The sequence below is a fragment of the Lygodium microphyllum genome, chromosome 9 (assembly GCF_053477565.2).
Source record: "Lygodium microphyllum isolate KBCC chromosome 9, Lygodium_microphyllum_v1.1.10, whole genome shotgun sequence".
In the NCBI taxonomy this organism is placed as follows: Eukaryota; Viridiplantae; Streptophyta; class Polypodiopsida; order Schizaeales; family Lygodiaceae; genus Lygodium; species Lygodium microphyllum.
Genome location: NC_141143.1, coordinates 162,584,084 through 162,602,755, shown reverse-complemented (window position 1 = coordinate 162,602,755; position 18,672 = coordinate 162,584,084).

The window sequence follows — 18,672 nt, the reverse complement described above, 5'->3', positions numbered from 1 at the left end:
CCAATCAAGAGTGGATACAACGTTGTCACAACAGGGTGACAAATTTATACCAGTCACATCCAAGGAGAACCATGATGCAATAACAAAGCCTTAGGAGAAACATGGAAACCCCAAGAGCATAAGAAATCCTAGTGTTGACCAATCTTGCTCATTTAGGCATGAGCCCCCAGCTATGCTAAAGCCTAGGCAAACTCCTAAAACCTTGCATGAGATAGCAACCGAGCAAGCCCTCGTTAAACATAGAAGTGTTGCAGAATGCTTAACTAAGTGGGATGCCAAGCTCAAGGTGTTCGCACGTGTCTACATCCTTGCGGACATGGGCGCATTCCCTAAGGAGCAGCTTGGAGAATACTTGCTATTTTCCCTATCCTGGGAAGAGCAAGAACATCTTAATGAGCACTATGACTGGCTCCTACATGAACGCATGCGACTCATAACATTCAATGATGTGCTCTGCCAACCAAATCTCTTAGAGATAGAGCAGCTAAAGCGACAATCAGAGGGTCGAAGTCAATTTGAAAAATGTTGGTTTGAAAGCCGTGTTGCAACAGCCAAAACTAGGAGCCTAGATTATGACAGTCTCAGAGGAGCGATTGGCCAAATGGCGATCTCAAAGAGACCCAACCTATGTGGCACCAACTTCCTTTCGAGTGTTGACTGCCATTTTGGGATATGGACTTAGTTGGAACTAGCCAAGAGAGCTCTCTGGCTGATAAGGTTCTCATTGAGGAGGAGCTACATGTTGCAAGTAGACTCGGACAAGGTACCATGATACTTGACCTGATGTTATTAAGAAGGCTACCATGAGTACTAGATGCATGTGCCACACTCCAGTACAATTTCGAGTTCTACAATTGGTTTTTATCTTCGTGAAGTGACATGGATTCATAAATATGTATATAAATAAACAATGACTTTTGTGACCCTGTATAGATAGGATCAACACACACAAGCAATGATAGTCAAGCGCAAGGAGAAGAGTTGGGTTTGACAGGCTGAGCTCCTTAGGTCCTCCTCTCACCACACATTGAGAAGTTGTGTGACCATTCCTGCCTCCAGGAGGAGAGCATGCAACCCTCATTATCGCCATACGAAGCTCTAACCAACATATCTGATGGTGTAGATGGGGCACCGTCCCTTTCTATACACCTTTCCCCTTTTTCGGTCTATCCTTCTAGGGATGAGCCCTACTCCATTGCATGACAACCAGTCCACGCAACTTAACATAAGCCAAGATCTGCTAATGGCTGGAGGCAAAAAGAACATCATCATGGGGGCCATCCCTCTACAACAAACACTGCATGCCTCACCTCTCCCCTCCTCATCATATGCGCTTGATAACCCATTGTATAATCCCTTCCATGCGAATAGTTTTATCCTACCTCAATCCTAATCCTTGGTTCGCATTTTTTAGGTCCCCCTATGGTAGCCGACATGGAGCACCCAGTGCAGTTGGCTTGCAAGGACGCTATTTGTCATCGAAGGGAGCATGTAGCACAAGCTCCTTTGCCAGAATGCTATGTACCTACCCTTAAAAGGTATGCAAAGAAACGAGGCCCCAAGCAACACTGCCCCGGACATAGGCCAAAAAATCCCTAGGCCAGGGGAATAGAAGCTCAAGGGAGCACATGGGGCATGGCAACACCGATCGTGCAGGCTCCCACCAGATGCTCGGGCATCGGGTGCTCAAAAGAGGAGAGGGAAGCTCGAGACAAGCAGGAATTTGACGCATTGTTTAAAAGCATTCTGGAAACAATTGCAGCCAGGGACTACATCATTCAAGTCCCGGCCAATATTTTCCTTGCCCAGCCTCATAGGAGCCCCTCACCAACATAGCCTCAGTCGCCCAACCACCCAGACTTGTCCCGCCTTGTACAAATAGAGTAGCCCCATGTTGTATAAAAGGCTTATCAAATGCTACTTGGCCATGATTTTTTATCTTTAAATGGTTAAGTGCTGACATGTTCCCCAATTGTACAAACTTTTCATATTTGTGTTTAATATATTTTCTTTTAGCAAAAGAAAAAGCTAATCAAGCACAAGTGATAAGTATATAAGCCAACACCATGGAATTCAGATAAGTGATATCTCCTTGCATTGCACTGGTTTATTAGAGTTGGAGTATATGCCGTGCATGTACTCTCATGAAGTGACAAGTGGATGCAGGATGTCGTAGGTCTTTGTGCGAAAGTGTTCAATGCCCAAGTCACCGCAAGACCACCGACCCCACAAAGAGCCGCGACAAAGCCACACTGCCGAAAGTAAAAATCACCCGTGCGAGTGCCCATGTCGCATGGCCCAAAGCATGATCTTAACCACTTCCTCTTTCTGGGTTACACTCTGCGTAGGGCACTCATGGCAGCTATTACCCCAATTGTACCAACATCGCACGTTCCAAAGAGGGTTGCAATATCTCAAGTGTATCTCCCCATCTCAATGACCGCTTCTCTAACAATGAGGCTAGGGCACAATCATCACTGTAATATCCATTTCCTGAGCCTTCGAAGCTTGACATTTCCCAACCCATTGAAAGGGTGATAGCCTCAACATATTGCAATGGTTGTACGCAAGCAAGTCCAAAAAAAAAGAAGAGAAAAGAAATAAAGAAAGAAAAAAAAACAAGAAAAGGAAATGAAAAAGAAAACAGACAAGGAAAAAAGAAAAAAAGAAAAAAGAAAGAAAAGAAAAAAAGATAAAAGATAAAAGAAAACGAAAAGATACGAAGCACCCACGATCACAGCACAACACCTAGGGATCCTCAAATTAGGTACGTCCAGTGACCTTGGTCGGCTGGCTCTTTCCCTAGTCCCCTAGCCCTTTAGCATCACCCACAATTGTTCAGGGCACACCAAGGGCAGGACATACCTAGGGAGCTTGTCTCGCCTATGGTTAGACCTGTCACCCTGACCCATTTACATGATTCTCTCTTGCACTCTGCCTTAATACCATTACAATCAATTGTGGTAAGTACCACACTAATGGCCATGAAAAGTATACCATCCTCATCAAGCAAGTCCCATAGCTCCCAGCTACCGAAAGTGCGGTGTCCCTGTATTCCATTATGCTACGTCGTGCAGTCACAATGCAAAGGATGTCTCATACACCTTCACGTGTACTTCTTCTCAACATGGGTAACTTTGCTTCATCCACACATTGTTACGAGAAACCAGCCCACGGTCTTCTAACTACGTAATATCTAAGTATGCACTAGCACTCACATAATATCTACACTGAAATATATACACAATTTGGGTCCTCAAGTGTAGGACAATACTCTCAGCTTGCTTAGAGTTCAACCTGTCTCCCAAACTAATTAAATTATGTCTTGTGTACGATAGAGAAGACTAGCACTACCCCTAGGGAGAGACCACCTATGAGAGGTTTTCAATTGCAGGTATTGAAGACTCCAACGAAAGTGTCGTTCACTCTTCATCGACACACCCAACTCTAAATTCTTATCCTTTATCATCCTGCAAGCCTGCCAAGAATCGTCATGTGCAGAATCCCCAACAAACTGCCACTTGTGCTAGCCCTTAGTGCAATCCCCACAAAGAATAGCCCTACCACCAACTCCAAAGCCCTACCAACCACTAGCCACCTAGGGCACCTAGGGCACCTAGGCCACCAACGTGCCCCCAACGACCTTCCTCCCCATCACTACCAACACTCCTCCATGGCAACCACAGACGTCCTTGCCACCCACGTCTTCAATGCATGCTAAAGCCTGCTACCTACGACGATGAGTGCCGTGGGACTGGCACCTGTCTAGGAGGGGGGTAATGTTAATCGGTAGACGAACAAGGTGGAAAATCTGGAAAAGCTAAAGCAGAAGACAAAGGCCAAGGCAAAGTGAAACGGAAGACAAAGGCGCACAAGGAAAAGCGCAAGTCAATACTTTTGTAAAAGAGCACAAGCGCATCATGATTTAATTTAAGGAGCGCGGGGCTCTCACTCGTGCAATTTGTAAAGGTAGATGGGTGGTAGGAAGGAAGCTAGGAAGATAGGAGGACTATGGGAAAAAGGGCCTAGGCCACGGGTCCATGGCCGGCCATGTAAAAAAGGGGATAAGGGGATGACCACCCAAAAGGGATTTAGAGTTTTGTATATAAAGTTGAAAAGTGAATGAGAAGCTCATTTTTGTGTGTGGCCAAAAGTGGCTCTCCTCCTCTTCTTCTTCTTCTTCTTGCTTGCTTGAGCTTGTGCTTGAGAGAGGGAGTGTGAGAGTGTGAGGGAGTGAGTGTGTGAGGGTGAGGGACTGAGGAGGAGAAGCTCTCCATCTTCCCCTCTCTTCTTCTCTTCTCTTCTCTTCTCTTGTCTTGCTCGTGGCTATGGAGCTTGGAGCATGGAGCTTGAGGATGGAGCTTGCTTGAAGCTTGCACTTGGATCGTGGAGCTACTGGAGTGTATGGGAGAGGAGGTAACTCGATTGGCATGGAGGTAAGCTCACTACACCCGTAGATATGGATGGCGCGTCGGCTATGTGAGAGGTAGCCATTAGTGCTCAGCTTGGAACGCTTGAAACAATAAGCGGTCAGTGGGTCTTGGCGGTTGAGCGAAAGCTCCCACACTAATTTTTACATAGGTTAGACTTTAATATCTAAGTGTAGTTGAGTAGTGTTGCTCTTGTCAATGTAGACACTACTATTACACAAGCAGAGGAGGTAGAGTCTCACTTACAAGTACCCTATGCATCTAGGGCAAACATAAATTCAAGTCTAGGTCTTGGAAATAATTTGGCATTAACTAATGGAAGTCAAGGTGTGACTAGTACACCTATGACCAATGCGAATGGAAGAGGAAGCATAATGCAGAATTTACCCAAATCAGTCCTTTCAAAGTTTCTCATGGCAAAGTTGACTTAAATAAGGAGTTGCCAAAGAAAAAGGTAAAAGCCAAGAAAGAGGTACCAAGCCTATTTAATGATTAACTGAAAGAATGGTCAGGCAAGAGAAGAGAGCTATTGCTAATTATTATGAATTTGATTTGGCCAATTCTCTTTGTGAGATAAAGCATGACAATCGGAGACATGGATATGATTAAGCTAAATCTTAGTACATTGGATACGCTACGGCTGATTAAATCAGGATCTATGCTTAGTCTAGAAGAGAGAAAGGACTGTGTGTCCTTGATCCAAGAATTCCGTGATATTTTTGCATGAAGCTATGATGAGTTGAGAGATATTTCTCCTAGTCTAGCTGTGCATACTATTCCCTTGAAGGAAGGTAGCTATTTGTTTGACAAAAAGTGATGCGTGTTAACTGGTAGACGAACAAGGTGGAAAATCTGGAAAAGCTAAAGCAGAAGACAAAGGCCAAGGCAAAGTGAAACGGAAGACAAAGGCGCACAAGGAAAAGCGCAAGTCAATACTTTTGTAAAAGAGCGCAAGTGCATCATGATTTAATTTAAGAAGCGCCGGGCTCTCACCCATGCAATTTGTAAAACGTAGATGGGCGGTAGGAAGGAAGCTAGGAAGATAGGAGGACAATGGGAAAAAGGGCCTAGGCCACGGGGCCACGGCTGGCCATGTAAAAAAGGGGATAAGGGGATGACCACCCAAAAGGGATTTAGGGTTTTGCATATAAAATTGAAAAGTGAATGAGAAGCTCATTCTTGTGTGTAGCCAAAAGTGGCTCTCCTCCTCTTCTTCTTCTTCTTCTTCTTCTTCTTCTTGCTTGCTTGAGCTTATGCTTGAGAGATGGAGTGTGAGAGTGTGAGGGAGTGAGTGTGCGAGGGTGAGGGACCGGGGAGGAGAAGCTCTCCATCTTCTCCTCTCTTCTTCTCTCTTCTCTTCTCTTGTCTTGCTCGCGGCTATGGAGCCTGGAGCATGGAGCTTGAGGATGGAGCTTGCTTGAAGCTTGCACTTGGTTCGTGGAGCTACCAGAGTGTGCAGGAGAGGAGGTAACTCGATCGACATGGAGGTAATCTCACTACACTTGTAGATATGGATGACGCGTCGGGTATGTGAGAGGTAGCCATTAGCGCTCAGCTTGGAACGCTTGAAACAATAAGCAGTTCGTAGGTCTTGGCGGTTGAGCGAAAGCTCCCACAATGTGTATGCCTTTTGAGTTAAGGGATGGACTATTTGAGGAGTTGTAAAAATTGCGTAAGGTTAGACTAATATTTCATGTACAACACACAGAGTGGAGTTCATTGGTAGCTATTAGGAAGAAGACAAACAATCAAATAAGGCTTTGTGTAGATTTTAGGGAGCTCAATAGATAGACAGTTAAAGATTACTATCTGCTGCCATTCATTGATCAGATTCTAGATTAGTTATTGGGTAGGGATATCTATTCGTTTATGGATTGCTTTGTTGGTTATAATCAAATGGCTATCGCACAGAAAGATAAATTGAAAATGACATTTATCATTGTATTTGGTACCTTTGCACATCATGTGATGGCTTTTGGCCTATGCAATGCTTCAGGGTCTTGGAAACATATGGCTAATAAAACTTTTGGTGATATTTTCCTAGAGGAGTTGAAAATCTTTATTGATTACCTAGGGGCAGCCACCATAAGGGAGAGATAGCTGATTATTTTGAGAAAATATTTTGAGCGGTGTAGGCAGTTCTACATTGCTCTTAATTTAAGGGAGTGTGTCTTTGGAGTACCCTATGGATTACTATTGGTCCATGTGGTTAGCTCGACTAGTATTACGATTGATCATGAAAGATAAAGGTTATCATTGCTATGAGTCTACCACGTACTTCTAAAGAAGTGCATAGTTTTTTGTTCGTCGGTTGGATATTATCGAGAAGATTTATTAATGCACTAATTGACAAGACATTGCCATTGATGAATCTATTATCATCTAACTGTCTATTTGTTTGGAGTGATTCATGTTAAGTATCCTTTGAGAATGTGAAGCAAAAAATGGCAAATCAGACAGTCCTAAAAGCATCTAAAAGAGGTGAGATATTTTATATATTTTCAGTGGCTATGATGTATAGTATCAGTTGGTGTTGTTTAGCCCAAGTTTGGGAGGAGAAGCGGCACCATCCAATTGTGTTTGCTAATCATAAATTGGGGGTATCTAAGATTAATTATACATACATGGAGAAACTATGGCTTGGGATAGTCTTTGCAACAAAAAAATTCAAGCACTACATCATGTATGAAAATGTAGTATTTTATAGGAAGGCAAAGGGGTTGAGGCTATTGTTAAATAAGTTAGAGTTTCTTAACCACCTAGCAAAGTAGATAATCACTTTGTAAGAGTTTGATTATGAAATTAGGAGTATGCTGCTAAAGTCTTAGGGAATCATTGAATGTCTTGTGGATTTCAGGGAGCAGAAGGGAGTCTTGGCTCAATGGTAGTGACCTCGAGGGTCTATTCAAAATTGATATCGCTTCCATTCCATTTTGGTATGCTACCATAATGCATTATCTATCCACAAGAGAGACTGGAGCTGCTTTGTTGAAGGCTAAAAAGAGGAAAATTAGGCAACAAGGCTTAAAAGTTTCATTGATTATAGAAACATTATATCGGCAAGAGGTCGATGATGATTATTGCTGATATGTTATGCCTGATGAGGTTCCCTTTATCTTGGAAGAGTATCATGACTCTGCTTGTGGAGGGCACTTTGCTAGATGGTTGAGTGCACAAAAAGCTTTGAGAGTTGGATATTGATGGCTGTCCATTTTCCAAGATGCATTTGCATATGCCAAGAGATGTGATACATGTCAGAGATATGATAATAGGGAGAGTAGGAAGCATCCATTGACTCCTATCATGGCTATACTACCATTTGAGTAGTGGGGCATTGATTTTGTAGGATTTATACATTCTTTTTTGACTATGCAAAAGTGTTATATCATTGTAGTAATAGACTATTTCATGAAGTGGTTTGAAGCCCACACTATGATAAAGGATAATGCCAAGGAAATGACTAGTTTTATTTTGGAACAAATTGTTTGCCATTTTGATCCAGCTAATGAACTTGTGTCTACTCGTGGGACACATTTTTTAAATAAAGTGATTGAGGCTTTGATGGAATCTCTGAATATTAAATATGATAAGACTACACCTTATAACCCCTAAGCTAATGGGCGAGTGGAGAGTACCAATAAGTAGCTTGTGGAGATTTTATCCAAGGCTGTATCCGAAGGTAACCATGATTGGGATAAGAAGTTTCATGTGGTTGTTTGGGCCTATAATATGATGTTTAAAAGAGCTACATGCCACATCCCTTTTAAATTAGTATATGGGAAAGAGTGTGTTTGACCTTTGGAGATTAAGCTGTCTACAATAAGGTTTGCTCACAACCATTCTTTGGGAGAAGAGGAAGTATTGCAAGAAAGGTTCATTTTCCATGCACATCTTGATTAGATTCGATTACAAGCCTTCTTACATCAAGAGGTAGGGAAGAAGCGGATGAAAATACTTCATGACATTTGGGTTAAGAAGTATAAATTTACTAAGGGGAAATTGGTTTTATGTTATGATGCCCGTCATGAGCTCTTTCCAAGCAAGTTGGAACCCAAATGGAATGATTTAAAATAAAGTTGTTCGTATAGGGAAAAATGGCTCTACAACCCTTTTAGCAGATTCACAAGAGGTAGACTCTTGGTAGAGTTCAAACCTAAAGTAAATTTCTAATAAGTTGAAGCCCTATTATGTGTAGAGACTAATGTCGGACTTGGTGTATTTGGTTGTTCTCCAAGATCTAGCTTAAACTTACAGAGGATACAAAGACTATTCGATGGGGAGAGTCATTCCTTATCTTGAGCATCCATATTTAGAGCAGTGTTACCACCAAGGCAAAGTGATCTGGTGGAGTAACGGTTCATTATTGAGTGGCGACGAATCTTTCACATGGGATATTAAGGTATATTGCCACCATTGTCATAGAGTTATTTTACTAGCATCCCTATTGAGTTCAGTGAGGAAGGAGAGATTGTACATGTCTTGCATCCTCTCTCTTGATTAGTGTTTGATTATTATAAGTACAAGTAGGTTGATTGCCATGGTAGGTTACATCAATGAAGCCTAGATTTGTACATTATATTTTGATGGAGCTTCATGAGGACTTGCTAAGCATGCAAGTGTAGGGGTTTCCATTAAAGATCCCCATCATCGAGTGGTTTAAAAAATGGGAGTGTATCTAGGCACTGCTTTTACAAATAACATGGCATAATATAAGGCCTTGCTTATAGGGTTGAATATAGCTAGACATGTGGTATTTTTTATTTTTATTGGTGAAAGGCAACTCACAATTAGTGTTCAACCAATTGAATGGGACCTATAGTGTGAGAGATCCCATTGTAAGGATGTACCATTGGGCAACCTTGGATGCACTTGAGATTTTTGAGGCAGTGATGTGCAAGCTTATTCCATGATAGTGGAATCGCTTTGCAGACTCTCTGGCTAATTACACATTTGTTGAAGATGTCTTTCTTAACTGTTGTCCTGAGGGGCTTTTAGACTTGCCTCCTAATATTAGTCCAAGGCTACTATGGGGACTATTTGTTATTGACATGTCTTGTTTTGGCCTTTGGTTACTATAGGTTATGAGCCAGGTAGCAATTGACCATCTTCCTATTTTGTCATGGATGCATCAAATCCTTGAATGGCATATTCATTGGACACCCCTTGCCATTTATGCACGGGATTAGCTAATAATTTGATGCATTTAGTTTAGGGCGGCCTAAATAGCCCACCCCCTTGGTGGAATGGAAGTGATGACCAATGTTGAGAGTGTAAGATTTCCCTTTTGCTGTAGGTCAGTTTGATATCTTGGGAAAATTGACTAAGTGAGAAATATATACACCCTCCTAGATCGATATGTTATATTATGAGAGGACTCTATTACATTTGTATTCTATGTGTAAGACGGTGCATCCTGGGGCAAATCCCTAGGGTGTAGGAGAGCCATAGGGGCCACAACATTCTACTAGGGGGAAGCTCTTTATGTATTTGAATCAAGGTGTTGATCACTTGTATGTTGGGATACTCCCTTTGTTGGAGTTGGGAAGGGAAAACCATTGGACTTCAATCAATACAAACACGAGATTCATTTAGAGTAGTGTATAGCCACTCGATGCTCCTGGTCGCAAACTATGAGGGTAGTTTAGTAAGTATAGGAGGCTTGGCTAGAGCCTTAGAGCCAGTGTTGGGCCCCGTTTTAGGTCTCTAACACTCTTGCACAAAAATCTAGAGAAAGGACTTTCTACTTTCTTCCTTGCTTGCCATTGCTTGTATATTCTTGGAGCCCCAAGAGGAACACCAAGGAAAAGAGAATTCTCTTGCAAGAAAATCTATCTTGTAACATCAACAAGCTTTTATTTCATTCTTTTGATCATCAAAACAAAGAAAACAGCAATTCTTCACGTAGCATCATAGTAGATATCTCCCATGGATTTGATAGAATCAACCATAATCTTCAACATCTTCATAAAATTCTTCAATATAACAAAGAACACAAAAGAATACACCATCTTTGAATGGAAATCAATCACATATTATTCATGTTCAATGTCTTCATAGTTCTCTCTCTCAATCTCTCATATACAGTTACACTGTTTTGATAGAATTGACTATTTGTGACTCTCTCTCTCTCTCTCTCTCTATCAATAGTACATCATATCCTCACTACAATACTCTCATAATAACTCTCAATAATCCTTCTTAGGTCGTGGATGCACCTCCCAAGAGGTATGTCTGATACGAAGAGTCACTAGAGCCACTATAGTGTCTTTTCACAGCTCACTACTGTCACTGTCACTTAGTCTTCTCTTTAGTCTTCAGCAGCTGTTTCTTCCACTTGTTTTAGCTCTTTTGAACTTAGATTCATCCTTTCCAAAGGTTAGAAAACTTTCCCAAAGTCACACATACATTCTATAGAACACCTACAGAAGGTCTATAGAACAGTTACAGTACAGCACCAGAACAACTACAGTACAGTTACAGTACAGAGACAGAGCAAAGACAGAGGCTCTACAGAGGTCTACAAAAGGTCATCAGAACCTCATAACTCATACTCAAACCATTCCAAACTATCAAAAAATATTCAATAAGCTTTCAAAATGTCTCAATCTTCATCAATCATCAATCCATGCTTCATACAGAAGACAATTAGAATAAAGTAGAAGGTATACAGAACCAATCAGAACCTATTAGAACATCACAGAACCTCATATCTCCACTAAGAATCATCATGAACTTCTAAAACATAATCAATATCATCCAAAACACTCTCAAATACTTCCCCTACAACCATACATCACTCTAAATCCATAAAAAATCAATCATTCAGTCCTAAAAAACAACAAAAATTAGTCAAAATTTCAGTCTTTTTCCACTCTCAACATATCCCCACACTTAGAAAGGAGGCGTCCTCGCGACCTAAGGAAAAGAAGAATATAAGTTCACTAAAGAGCTCAATTTTGTCGTTCGTCAAATCTTCAATAATCTTTCCAAAACACGACCCCAACTTATCACCTGTATCTGATAGAAAAAACTACTAAAGGAAAACTTCCATTATTCATTAACTCATCTGATTAATCATTTAAAAACCATAACAAATTTGTAAAGGATATGAGAGGTTCTCTTTAGCTTTTCACCATAGGCTTTCCATCCCCACCAGCAATCTTTTGAAAAGAGCTCTTGAACAAGAATTTGCAATCAACACGAACTCATCACATACAATTAAGACAACACATACACAAACACTAACACAACCATTTGAATGACACCTCCAAAAAGAGATATATCATTAAGAAGCTTCCAAAATACATTGCAAAGGCATCAATGAAGATGATCCCTTTTAAAAGCTTGGTGGTTTTGGAAGCAATCCATGGAGAAGGATTCATCTACAAATATATTTGGAGGATTTTGAAAAAGCTGCAAGCAACACATCTTTTCTAGCAAGACAAGGTATCTGCTAGTGAGACATAGGGCATGAAAATATAGGACATCCAACTGGAGGGAGTCAATGTTCACATTGACATTCATACAAAGTTTTGGAATGGCCTTTTGATCATTATGGGAATGCCTATGCATGTATGCTAGATACCAAGCAAAATGAGTTATCAATCTCACCGAAGGATCTAGAGATTGTGAATATTGGTGAGCAAAATGAAGGTAGTTCTGGTATGCTCGACTGGCAGTTGTCCAATCCCCTGGAATTATTGGCCAATTTATTTGAGGTCCTGTAAGAGAATCACTCGAGCTCCATCCACTTCTTTTGGAAATCTGTTGATCAAACCCTTCATATTCACTAACCAACTGAGGGGGTTGAGAGATAGAAGTGGCAAGAGATGGAAGTGGAATAAGTAAAAATGGATGAAGAGATGGGTAGGCAAAATCATAAAAGGAGGAATAAGTTAAAGAAGGAGTGGTTGAAAATGTTAGGGAATCAGTTAGGAAGGGTGTTAATTGATAAATAGGAAAGGTAGAAGGTATATGAATGGATGGAGAAGGACATGGTGGAGAAGGGGAAAGTACTCTATCTTCGATAAAAGAGCAGTATGTAAATATGGGAATTTGAGAAAAAGATTGAGGTTGGAAAAGAAGGGGTAAGATGGCTGTGGAATTGGTTTGATAGAGGGAACGATATGTATAATAATGATGAGCCATTTGTTGGTAATACAGTAGCCTAGGAACAGAGGGACCTAAGAGAGATCTTCTCTGATAGGCATAAAAAAAGGTGGAATTAAATGGATTATTTGTGAAAAGGTGAGCTAAGAGATCCACCCTTAGTTGGTTAGTGCTCTGTACATAGATAGAAGTTGTGTTCTGTCGTTGATTCAGGACCACAAAATCAATCATGGAGTGCTAGGAATTATTAAGGCAAGTAGCCACTTTTGAGGAGTAACTCTGGAACATGTCATCTATTCGCAACTCCAAATAGTTGATATACAAAACAGCTTGTAAACCATATCTCCCACATACCAGGCCATATCCACTTCATCTGGAATCAACAAGTCTCCCCGTAGATACATATATGAGAGCAACATGGTATCTGTCATGACAGAATCTTCAAACACCATACGGACCACTTCTGTAAGCAACTCAGGATCCTGGACTAGAATCTTTCCACTTTATCTTGGAAGAGAGGACATAAGGTAGCCTGTCTCTGGAGAACTGCCAAGTCCTGTTGTGAGAGAGAAGGGATCAAGGGAACATTAGGGCTTGGAGGAATAGACCGTGACTGTGCCAGCTGGTCTTGCAACTGTTTGATTTGGGAAGCTTGTGATTCCACTGTGTCATTAGCAATCTGTAAGGCGGAGAGTTTTACATCTAAGAGAGTTTGAAACTCATGCACTTCTTTGGATATCCTCTCCTTCTCCTCTGAGATTCTAGTGACCTCTGATTGAGCCTCTGTTAACTGAATCTTCAAAGAAGATATCTCATCTCATTGGGTTTCAATCAGTTGGGTTTGTTGCTCCATCTGCTTAAACAGATATGCCAGTGTGCCCTTAGCAGAGGCTAACTCGGATGTTGCCTTATGCAACTGGTCTTTGGACTGCATTAGTTCTTCATAAAAGGAAGCATACAACTGTTGAACACAGGCTGTCAACACTGACAGTTCAATTGAACTCTGGATGTCTTTACATAGGAATGGAATGGCATCTTCCAAGACTAGACTGTTTAGTGAGGGGACTGATATGTCCAAGGAACCTTCTCGATGTGCTCTGAACAGGTTATTACATGTGAGATAAGCAGGGAGATCGCTGCCAGATGTAGCAGGAATTGGCACTAAAGGAAGAATTGAAGGAGCCTTATTTGCCACCCGCTTCAAGCGTTTGCACTGTATGACCAGGGGAGGAGGAGAATCCAGATCCTCTATATCAATTGGTTCTAACTCATCTGAAGGTGGAGGAGGAGGTACTAGATCAGATGGAGGAGGTGGAGGCACACTCTTCTTTAAACTTGAGTAGGTCAGGAAGGCAGACAAGTAGGATCCATAGGTGACATTGGTAACATTGCCCCTAGTTACTTTAACGAAATGTTGATCCATATTTGTGAGTAGGTAAGTGCTCAATCAATAGCTACTCCTTTTAACACCATCCATGAAGCTGTAAAGAGCTTTTTTGACAAGTAATGGGATGGTGTCTTGGTATGCATAAACTTGTCTTGGAGAAACTGGCAAACCAACTTCCATACAGGATCATTGATCATGGAAAAGGAAACTCTCGAAGTGTTGATCACCTTCTTGACATCCAGAATTTCCTTGGTCTATTTTTGTAACAGCTTCAAAATCTCATCGTTAGAGAATAGTTGGCGAGCTGTAACAAAAGGCTCTCCTTTGTAGGGAAGAGACAGAGCCTTCCCTAATCCTCGAGGTGTCAAAGTCATGGAAGTACCATGGACCAGTCCCGACTTCTTGCTGTATGAGGCCAGGAACTCATCACACATGGATGGATCTTCTGGAATCAAGGGAAAGGAGGCAACCATGAAAGTCGCGAGTCCCGCCTTCGTGAGAGGCTCAAAAGTGAGTAGGGAAGAGTAATCCCTACTGACCAGTGGGACATACTGGATAGGAGGAGGAGCGTAGGGGCCATTCAGATGGTAAACACACACACCACAACACAGATAGTCACAAAGAATGCCTGCAAAACAACCAAAGGGCTATAAAAAAGGAATCAATCCAAAAAGAAGGACACTCATACAAACATAGACGTCACTAACCCAGTTACCATCCCAGACAATATACAGCCTAGAAAAATTTTGGCATGACCTCTATACATATGCGACCGAAAGCTTCATGCGATGCAACATGCAAGCACCTAAATCCCCATATCAGGCAAGAAAGAAAAAACTACACACCGTACCCGTAATCGTAACACATGGACAAATCAGACTACCATAAAAATGTACATCAAGACGTGACCATAACTCGGACCATCAGTGTCAACTAATAGACTCTTACGTGACCATCCCACGAAGCGTGTTCATTAAAAAGGGGAGAAAAGTGCAGTGAGGGGAAAATATTTTAATGAAGGGTTCATTTTAATAAATGATTAACAATGGGTGACATTTTATTAGGTGATAAACCTTAATAAGAAAACGGCAGTTCCTTCTTAAAATTTACAAATTATTAAGGTGAAACGGTGCTTTAGCGCAACCCGGACTACGATGGCCAGACGGGGTCTCTAAACGCAAATTCCTTAATTAAAAATTAAGAGTGATGTGGAGCACTTTTTTGCCAGCGCGTGCTCTTGTGACGGCTGGTTCATTTTTATTACAAATTAAAGTGCCTCTTAAGCGCACGTAGCGGGTGCAAAGTGAACGGCTGGTTAATTTTTAAAATTATGAAATTGTGTGTTTAGCGCGAATGTGCATGGAAAATGTGGGTGAATAAATAGTTCATTTTAGCAATTAATTTGTGATTAAGGAGGTAATGAAAATAAATAAAGCGCACAAAATAAATACCTGGAAGGGATGTGTATGCAATGGCTTGAAGGTGCACGGAAGAGTCTCCCAAAAGCAATGAATCCAGTCAAAGAAAAGTAAAGACCACTGACTGAACAACAAAGATAACACCTTAGTGGGTTTGTTGATTATTATTATTATTTTATTTTTATTTTATTATGATTTATTATTATGAGTTATTTTTAATTTTAGATTTTGTTTGTTTGGTATTTTAGGTGTGTTTGTGTTGGTTTTATAATGTGGTTTGGTTAATTTAGTTTATTATGTGTGGTTGTTTGAGTTATGTGTGTTTTTCGGAATTTGTTTGTTAATAGATTGTATCTGGTTGTTTGTGTGTTTTTAAAAAAAAATCAAAAGGAATAATAATGAAATATGGATATGTGATGAAGGAAAAATAAAATTTCAGCCAGTTAGAAAATATCCACAATTTATGTTAGGAAAATAAGATTTGGATTTTTATGTTTAATCTATTTTATTTGTTTGTTTTTTTTTGTTTAAAAAAAATATTGGTGCCTTGTATGAAAATATTTTAGAGTGAAAAATGAATGGAAAAAGGTCGGGGGAGTGGGTGGATTTTTTAGAAATTTTCAGAATTTTTTCTGTATTTTTACTAATTTTAAATGAATTTTCTGCATTTTTGTAGGTAATTTTGAATAAATGGTCAAATATTTAATTTTCTGTAATTTTGGGGGTGGAAATTTCCATTGGGAAAATTTCCAAAAATTGGCAAAAATCTAAGGGAATTTTTAGAATTTTTTGGAAATTTTTTTGAGTGGAAATGAATTTATAAATTAATTAAATCATGAAAATCAAGTTAGTTGGGTAAGTAGGGTCAAATCAAGTCAGCTAAGTCCTGTTAGTTTGGGTAAATCAGGTAAGTCAAACTAAGTCAAGTCAGGTGAGTCAAGGGGGACTAGGTTAGTCTGGGTTAGTCTAGGTCAGTTAAGTAAGCTAAGTCAAGGCAGGTCAGGTTAGTCGGGGTTAGTCAAAGTTAGTTAGGTAGGCTAAGTCAGGGCTAACTAACCTAGGTTAGACTAACTAACCTAGGGTTAGTTAGTAAGGTGGGGACTAACCTAAGGTGGGTTAGTTAGATTAAGGTTAGGTTGAGGAGACTAGGGTTAACTAATTGAACTAAGATTAGTTTGACTAACTTAGGGTTAACTAACCTAAGTAGGGTTAGTGGAACTAACTTAGAGTTAACTAACCTAAGTAGGGTTAGTGTAACTAACCTAGAGTTAACTAACCTAAGTAAGGTTAGTGTAACTTAACTAAGGTTAATTTAACTGAATTAAAGTTAGTTAACTTAATTAAGGTTAATTAACTTAATTGTGGTTAGTTAACTGATTTGTGGTTAGTTAACTTATGTGTGGTTAGTTAACTTACCTGTAGTCACAGTGAGGAGGAGGAGGAGGAGAAGGAGGAAGGGGGGAAGGAGGAGGGAGGAGGGAATGGCGGCGGCGAGGAGGGTAGGAGCGGTGAGGGCGGTGGTGCAGAGGGGAGGAGCGGCGAGGGTGGCGGCGCGGCCGGTTTAGGAGGTAGGAGGAGACAACGCTGCCGACGGAGAGCGCCGCTAGGAGGTGGAGACGTCGCTGGGGGAAGGCGCTGAAGGCGAGGAGGAAGGGAGAGTGAGGAAGAAGGAGGGTGGAGAGAGTAGAGAGAGAAGAGGGGGAGGGAAAGAGAGGGAAAGGAGGAGATGGGGTAGGGAAGGGGACGGTTGAAGGACGGAGGGTGGGAAGGAGGGGATAGGATGGGGGGAGATGGTGGGGGAGGGTCGGAGAGAGAGAAAGAGGGGTAGGAAAGAGAAAGAAGAAAGAAGAAGAAGAAGAAGAAGAGAGAGAGGGAGGGTTGGTTGGGACGCGGGGAAGTTCCCTTTGGTTTTTTTTAAAATAATAATAATTAATAAATGAATTAATTAATGGAGAAAGAAAAGAGAGGGAAAGGTGGCACGCTCCATCCCGCGCGCGTGCACGGGGCGGGGATAAAAAAAAAATTTGCATTGGTGGGACCCGACGGGGCGGGGACGTCGACACGCAAGTCGCGGACGTGACGGGGGCATCTCGAGACATGAAAAAATGAAAACGCATGCGTTCACGTGCAAGGCGAGGCACACGAGAATACGAAAAAATAAAGAAAAATTAATAACTCATAAACCGTTCGTCGAAACGAAAATCCGTAAAAAGGAAAAATAGGCCTAGAGAGGAGGGGAAAATGATGGAAAAGTAAGACGGGGTGTCCGGAGGAAAATGAGGGCGTTCACATGGGAATAATGCAAAAAAAGGCCCGAAAACACATACGGGGATTAATATCGAAAAATTCACTTGCCGAAATGTAGGACGGAAAGAAGGAAAAAGGTGCAGAAGAATGTGTCCAACAACCCTATCACGTGGGAACATAGTTTCGACCGAGATAGGATGCATTCACATGGGAAAAACGGAAAAATGGCACACAAAAACGAGGTCGGAAATTAATAACAAAAAATCGGTTCACCGAAACAGAGGGTAGGAAAAAGGAAAAATGTGTGAGGAAAGGGGTTGCACAAGGATGGCACATCAAAACTGAGTTCCGGGGGAATTAGGAGGGGTGCACATGCAAAAAACACGAAAAATGGACCCGAAAACACATGGAAAAAGTAGTAACTAAAAATCCGACGAGCAAAATAGGGGGGAGAAAGAAGGAAAAATGTGAGGAAAGGTGGAGGAACACGGCCGTCACATCAAACAGGAATTCCGATTAAAATATGACATGTTCACATGGAAAAATATGAAAAAGACGCACGAAAATGGCCCCGAAAACTCGTAAAAATTAATAACGGATGAACCGTGCATCGAAATGATAGGGAGTAAAAAGGAAAAGTGTTAGGGGGAAGGTGTAGGTCAGGGCTATCATGTCAGATCACCATTCCGAAGCAATAAAGACGCATACATATAGAAAACCGACCAAGTTACACAAAATACTTCAAAAATTAATAACTTTAGAACCGTTTGTCGGAACAAGGGTTGGTAAAAAGGAAAAATGGTCAGTTCAAAGGGATGAACAAGGAAATATGTTGGGATTGGAATTTCGATGAACATAGGATACGTTCACATGGAAGGACAACAAAATCAGGGAATGAAGGAAAATTGCAAGGGAACGGCCCCAAGGGTGGGTTGAAAATGGACGGGTGAGTGGGGAAGGGACCCCATCAGGGTAAAAGCGGGTTAGGCATAGATGCATTATCATGTTAAGGCAAATGCAAAGGGGTATGCAATGTAGACGCGCAGGGACGCGTCCCTACACTTAAAACATGAACGGATAG